We start from the raw sequence: 7,567 nt of genomic DNA on the forward strand, positions 1-7,567 counted from the left end.
AATCAGATTTGCATTTTGGTGGGGAGGGGGGGTGGGAAGCAAGACTCCCTGTCCTCAAAAGAATCCTGTGGGGTGTTGACATCATTCCCATTTTCAGACGAGACATTTGAGGCCGACGGGTGAAGTAACTTGCTTCAGTTTGCTCCATGAGGAAATGGCAGGACCCGGATGTGAACAGGGCCAGCCCCATCGGCGGAGCCCAGAGCGAATGGAAGATCCGCAAAACGGCTTCCCCAAAGCGGCACCCCCTACCAGATGGGCGACCCCCAAGCAATTGCGACTCCCTGCCTGCATGCATCTGTACCTGGATGGGGGTGGGCGAGAGGTTCCTGTCTCTTGCCTGCCTGTGGCCCTCAGAACATGCCCTTGCCTTGTCTGCCTCAACTCCCAACTCTTGCTGGAATCCCTGCCAGGGGCCGAAGGTGACAACAGAACCAGGACTCTGGTGGAGGTTATGCGGTGGGGGGGTGGGGGAAAGGAGTGGGACCTCGCACCCCCGGGAGCCAAGGCTCCGAGCTCCCAACCCCCCAGCACATGCTCCACTGTCTCAGCTGACTTCACTTACCAGACGGACTGCAAGATAAAATTATTTCAAATGTCAAGCCAGTGACCACAGAGCATTGCATCCCAAGGGTGGGGCCCTGCACGGCTGCTGGGATCACAGGCCCAAGAAGCCAGCCTTGCTTTGGACTGAAAAAGTATTCTTTCCACACGGCCCAGGGCCTCCCAACCTCCCCCAGGACAGCGGGATCTGTAGTCTTGTCTTTGCCCTGCACTCTGAGCCACGGAGCCAGCCCCTCTCTCGGGAACCCCTCAGCACTGGCGAGCCTGTCTGATTAAGAAACCCTGGACCGGGTCTCTCGAGGAGGTCAAAAAGCATGCCCTTCGAAGGCACGCAGATTTGGGTCTGAAGATTTCCTCTGACGCAGCAGCAGTGGCTCATGAGACAAGTTACTTCACCTCTCTGAACTTTAGTTTTCTGCTCTGGAAAATGGGATTCGTAATCTCTGCCTTCGAGAAGTTGCAAGGACCAAGGAAGAAGTGAGCGCCAGCGATTGCTGGATGCTATTATCCTTCGTCACAGCTATGGAAGCTTGCCTCCCCCTGCAAGGACCCTTGGTCTGCTTCTTTCGCTCCCGGCTTCACCAGTGGCAGAGCTGGCGAGGGCCACCAGCCCCTCCCAGATCCCTGAGGACTCCATGGGAAACAGGTCTTCTAGACTCACCTGCCGGCTTCTTCGTGTCCCACGATCGGGACATTTGGCCACGATTCATCAGATCAGTGTCCCCTCTGGCATGTGTGCACGAGCTCGCAACCACATAAGCACCTCCAAAAGCCCCATTGCATCCGTCTGCAGGGCAACAAGCGTGTTGTGTCGCTGGCCTGGTGAGATGGGGCAGGGGGTTGCCATGTTATAGACGGGCCGAGTAAGACTCAGCGGTGTCGTAAGACTTGCACGGAATGATGTGAGTGAAGTTCGAGGCTCCCTCCTCCCTCAGGCTGTGTCCATCAGGTAACACCCGTAGGCTAATAGTGCTCGCCCAAGGGAATGCGCCCCTGGAAGGCTCAGCCCCCAGCCTTTCCTCTCTGGAAAAGGTTAGCAGCTACTACATCAGGGGTAAGAAAAGCCAAACACAGGTTCTTGGATCGAACAGGCTTTTCGTCCTCCCCTGTTCCCTCCCCCATTTTGCCTCCCATCCTGTGAGGGAGGGAGACCAATCATGGCCCAAACCCCAATGGGACACTCAAGAAAGCACGAAGACCCCAGCCCACAACTGGGAGACTCTGCTGTCGACCATGATCCCAGATCCCTTGATTTCAAACATTAAACTGGAGGAGCCAAGGACTGGAGCAGGACGTTCGATGAAGGGTGGGTGGGGCTAGGCCAAGTCCCAGAAAGGGCTGCTGCCTTTCTCAAAGGGCCTCAAAGGGGTGCTGAGGATAGGAGCCCACAGGTCCGGGGACGACTCTCACATTTCATTTAACTCTCCAGGGACAGGGCATCAGAAGGCCGGAGGAAGCCAAGGAGATCATAGCTCACAGGTTCTCGTCACCCAGGAAGCCTTAAAAACAGTGGGTGCCTGGGTCCCACCCTCTGAAGGGTCCAACATCGTTGGTCTGGGGTGCCATCTGGGCCCTGGAATATTTAAGAGGTCCCCAGCTGATTTTAATGTGTGGCCCCAGTTGAGAACTGCTGATTTGGTCAAACTGCTTAAGGGGCAGATGAGGGTAATGGAGACCCGAGGAAGTGCTCACTGATGGTCGCCTGGGCTGCTGGGCACAGGCCTGGGGCTAGCTCCGGGCCACCGGGTCGCCAGCCCGACGCTGCCTCCCCTTGGCATGCGGTGGTGCCCTTTCTGCCAGGAATGGAGGAAGGTGGGGCTCCAGCAGAGAAGGAAGCAGCCTGAGAATGGGGAAGAGAATGCACTTTGGCCAGTCTGGCCACCAGGGTGTGGTCAACCATAAAAAGAGCCATTCTTCACCTCGGTCACCTGAGTGCGCGGGGGGCCTAGAGATGAGGAGGGGCTGGAGATAAAAAGGCTTGGACTAAGGGGGAACCTCCATCCATTTCCATTCACAGCTCTGTCCATTCACTCACGCGCTCCCCATTCACGGATCCCTTCATTCACATATTCACGCAACAAGGCTCGCTTTTTCTTCTCATTTTTGGAGTTCTCTTTTTGGGTCCCTTTTAATGTATTTAACTTGTTTTCAATCAGAATATTACATGCTCTGGTTTCAACCGTCTAATGTTGCTCAAAATCAGGGCCATTAGCTAGGAAGAAGGCAAAGTGCCTGGTGGGGAGGGAGTCGCACAGGCCTTGGTGTGGGTCTTTTTCATTCATCATGCCGGGCACTCCGTGGCCCCTTTTATTTATGCCTTAGCTTTAGGGGCGCCTGGGTGGTTCAGTCGGTTAGGCGTCCGACCTTCGGCTCAGGTTGTGATCTCACGGTTCGTGAGTTCGAGCCCCGCGTCGGGCTCTGTGCTAATAGCTCAGAGCCTGGACCTTGCCTGGGATTCTGTGTCTCCCTCTTTCTGCCCCTCCCCCTCTTGCCCTCGGTCTCTCTCAAAAATAAATAAAACGTTAAAAAAATGTATTTAGGGGCGCCTGGGTGGCTCAGTCAGTTAAGCAGCCGACTTCGGCTCAGGTCATGATCTCACGGTCCGTGAGTTCGAGCCCCGCGTCAGGCTCTGTGCTGACAGCTCAGAGCCTGGAGCCTGTTTCAGATTCTGTGTCTCCCTCTCCCTGACCCTCCCCCGTTCATGCTTTGTCTCTCTCTGTCTCAAAAATAAATAAACGTTAAAAAAAAATGTATTTAAGGGGCACTTGTACCCCAACGTTTATAGCAGCACTTTCAACAATAGCCAAATTATGGAAAGAGCCTAAATGTCCATCAACTGACGAATGGTTAAAGAAATTGTGGTTTATATACACAATGGAATACTATGTGGCAATGAGAAAGAATGAAATATGGCCTTTTGTAGCAACGTGGATGGAACTGGAGAGTGTGATGCTAAGTGAAGTTAAGTCATACAGAGAAAGACAGATACCATATGTTTTCACTCTTATGTGGATCCTGAGAAACTTAACAGAAGTCCATGGGGGAGGGGAAGAAAAAAAAAAGAGGTTACAGAGGGAGAGAGCCAAAGCATAAGAGACTCTTAAAAACTGAGAACAAACAGGGTTGATGGGGGGTGGGAGGGAAGGGAGGGTGGGTGATGGGTATTGAGGAGGGCACCTTTTGGGATGCACACTGGGTGTTGTATGGAAACTAATTGGACAATAAATTTCATATTAAAAATATTTTTTAATGTATTTATGTATTTTTTGTGTGTAGGGGGGGCGTAGCTTTTTATTTTTACATAGTTTCTTTTTTTTTTTTAATTTTTTTTCAACGTTTTTTATTTATTTTTGGGACAGAGAGAGACAGAGCATGAACGGGGGAGGGGCAGAGAGAGAGGGAGACATAGAATCGGAAACAGGCTCCAGGCTCCGAGCTGTCAGCACAGAGCCCGACGCGGGGCTCGAACTCACGGACCGCGAGATCGTGACCTGGCTGAAGTCGGCCGCTTAACCGACTGCGCCACCCAGGCGCCCCTATTTTTACATAGTTTCAAACTTACATAAAAGTTGCAAGAATTTATACCCTTTACCCATGGTTCACATTTTGCCACATTTGCTTTAAATTTTTTCTAAATATGTATATATATGTATGTGTGTATATACACATTTCCTCCCCCTCAACCATGTGAGAGTAAGTTGTAGACCTCATGTTCCTTTCTGCCCAAAGACATCAGGGTGTCTTTCCTAATATGAAGGTTATTCTCTTCCATGGTAGGATACAAGGATCAAACTCAGGAAATCTAACATCGATATAATGTCATTACCTAAACCTTAGTCCATACTCAAATTTTATCAATTAACCCACAATGTCCTTTTTTGCTTTTTTTTTTTTTTTTTTTTTCTTCCTGGTGCAGGATTCAATTCAGGATCATGCACCGCATTTAACAGTCAAGTCTCAAATTTCTTTAATCCGGACTAGTTCTTCAGCCTTTGTTTTTCATGACATTGACATTTTTGAAGGATCCAAGCCAACAATTTTGTCATTCTTCCTTCAGTTGGCTTTGTCTGACGTTTCCTCATGATTCGATTCAAATTAAGCCCTTTGGCAGCAATGCTGGAGAAGTTCTGTCCTGTCTCTCTTAGTGCGTCCACACCAGGGGGCACGTGTTGGTTCGCCCCATTTGAGGGGACGGTGACTTCAATTACTTGGGAGAGGAGGCGTCTGCCAGGTTTTCCTCTGCAGGCTTTGTGTTCCTCCCTTTGTAATTAGTGTGTATTTTATGGGGAGATACTGTGAAACCTGAGTTTTCAGATCTTCACCCCTTAGTATTTAGAATTCATTGAAGACTTTGGCTTGAAGCAATTGTGACGCATAATAATTGCAAAATGGTGATTCTTGAATTCCATTATTCTTTAAAGAATAATATACCAGATATTATATAAATATTTGGTATTCTACTGTAAGGAGGAGATTTCCTTCTCATTCCTTCATCCGTCAGCAATATGGACTCATGGGTTCTTACTTTATATGGTGGGTTATGATCCATTACTATCATCATTTAAAAATTTTTTTAAATTTTTATGGTTTCTGCTTTAAAACATTTTATGTATTTATTTATTTAAAAAAGTGTTTTATGTTTATTTTTGGGAGTGCAAGAGACAGAACATGAGTGGGGGAGGGGCAGAGAGAGAGGGAGACAGTCTGAAGCAGGCTCCAGGCTCCGAGCTGTCAGCGCAGAGCCCGACGCGGGGCTCAAACTCGCAGACCGAGAGATCATGACCTGAGCTGGAGTCGGTGGCTTAACCAACTGAGTCATCCAGGCGCCCCAAAAGATTTTATGTATTTAAATAGTTTTTTTTTTTTAACTTTTTTTTAAAATTTATTTTGGGACAGAGAGAGACAGAGCATGAACGGGGGAGGGTCAGAGAGAGAGGGAGACACAGAATCGGAAACAGGCTCCAGGCTCCGAGCCGTCAGCCCAGAGCCTGACGCGGGGCTCGAACTCACGGACCGCGAGATCGTGACCTGGCTGAAGTCGGACGCTTAACCGACTGCGCCACCCAGGCGCCCCGATTTTATGTATTTAATCTTGACAACCAATGTGGGGCTCAAACTCATGACCCTGAGATCAAGAGTCACACACTCTACCGACCCAGCTGGCCAGGGGTCCCTATTTTGATGTTCAAATGATCCCAAATTTATACAGTATGTACTTCCCATATTCTGTGACATATCTCCATCATTTTATGAGCACTTTCTTAATTTCTGGCACATCAAGATGTTCTGGGCTCAACTTGTGCCTCCCCACCCCAGCCCTGGAATCCGTCGCTGCTCCAAGAAGCCAGATTCCTTCTAGTGGGGGGAAGAGGTGTACTCATTCCTACAGAGATGCCAAGAAGAATGCATCGGGACCCTTTCAGTGGACAGAACTGGAACCACACATAAACACTTGCATATACACACATATGCACGGACTTCCATCATCCCCCAACATCGGGCTCTCCCTGGCTTTCTTCAGTCCCATATTACAACTCTCTCCCTCAACAGTGGGAAATCAGGCTCCTAACCCCGTTAATGTATTTACTCATCTACTAATCCTACGATCCACAGAAAATAGTTCCAGTGCTGCTCGTTTGAAACCACAGGTTCCGGGGCGCCTGGGTGGCTCAGTCGGTTGAGCGTCCGACTCCAGCTCAGGTCATGATCTCACGGTCTGTGAGTTCCAGCCCCGCGTCGGGCTCTGTGCTGATGGCTCAGAGCCTGGAGCCTGTTTCAGATTCTGTGTCTCCCTCTCTCTCTGACCCTCCCCCATTCATGCTCTATCTCTGTCTCAAAAATAAATAAACGTTAAAAAAAAATAATAAAAAAATAAAAAAATAAAAAGAAACCACAGGTTCGTTGTTTGTGATTGTGCTTTAGAGTTCTTCCCGAACCTTGTCGATACTTTTTTAAGCATATGAAACATGGTGTGGTTCTAAGAATCAAAACTGTACAAAAATGTATATTTAGAGAAATATCATTTGGCATTTCTGCCCCTTCCATTTGGTTCTCATCTATTTCCTGTGGGAAACGAATACCCGTAGTTTTTTCTTTTTAAGTTTATTTATTTATTTAGAGAGAAAGCACACGCGTGAGGGGGGAGAGGTGGAGAGAGAAGAGAATCTCAAGCAGGCTCCATGCTGTCAGCGCTGAGCCTAACGTGGGGCTCGATCCCACAAACTGTGAGATCATGACCTGAGCTGAAATCAGGAAGCTGACGCTCAACTGGCTAACCCACCAGGTGCTCCCTATCTCTGTAGTTTTTGAGCCATCATTTCTAGATTTCTTTTTGCAGAATTAACCAGGTGGATGTTTATTTTCTTGTTATTTCTTCTTTTCTTACAGAAAGAGTAGTACATATATTCTTTTCTACCTTGCTTTTTATTCACTAAACAATCCATCTGGAAGTTATTTTATTGTATGTATGTATGTATTTAATTTATTTTAATTAATTTATTAAAAAAATTTTTTTTTAAATGTTTATTTATTTTTGAGACAGGGAGAGACAGAGCATGAACAGGGGAGGGTCAGAGAGAGGGAGACATAGAATCTGAAGCAGGCTCCAGGCTCTGAGCTGTCAGCACAGAGCCTGACGCGGGGCTAGAACTCATGGACTGCAAGATCATGGCCTGAGCCAAAGTCGGCCGCTTAACCGACTGAGCCACCCAGGTGCCCCATGTATTTAATTTATTTTTAAAGATTTTATTCTCAACTAATCTCTACACCCAACATGAGTCTCGGACTTATAACTCTGAGATCGAGAGTCTCATGCTCTACTGACTGAGGCAGCCAGATGCCCCTGGAAATCGTTTTATATCAGTTCCTAGAGATCGCCTCCCCACTACCTGTATGGGCATTCTGTAGTCGATTCAATTAATTGCCTACATACAGGTATTCAGCATATTTCCAAAGTTTTGTAATTACAGATAATGCCATAGTTAGTAATCTGCCTATGTATTTT

Source organism: Neofelis nebulosa, chromosome 16, assembly GCF_028018385.1.
Source record: "Neofelis nebulosa isolate mNeoNeb1 chromosome 16, mNeoNeb1.pri, whole genome shotgun sequence".
Classification (NCBI taxonomy): Eukaryota; Metazoa; Chordata; class Mammalia; order Carnivora; family Felidae; genus Neofelis; species Neofelis nebulosa.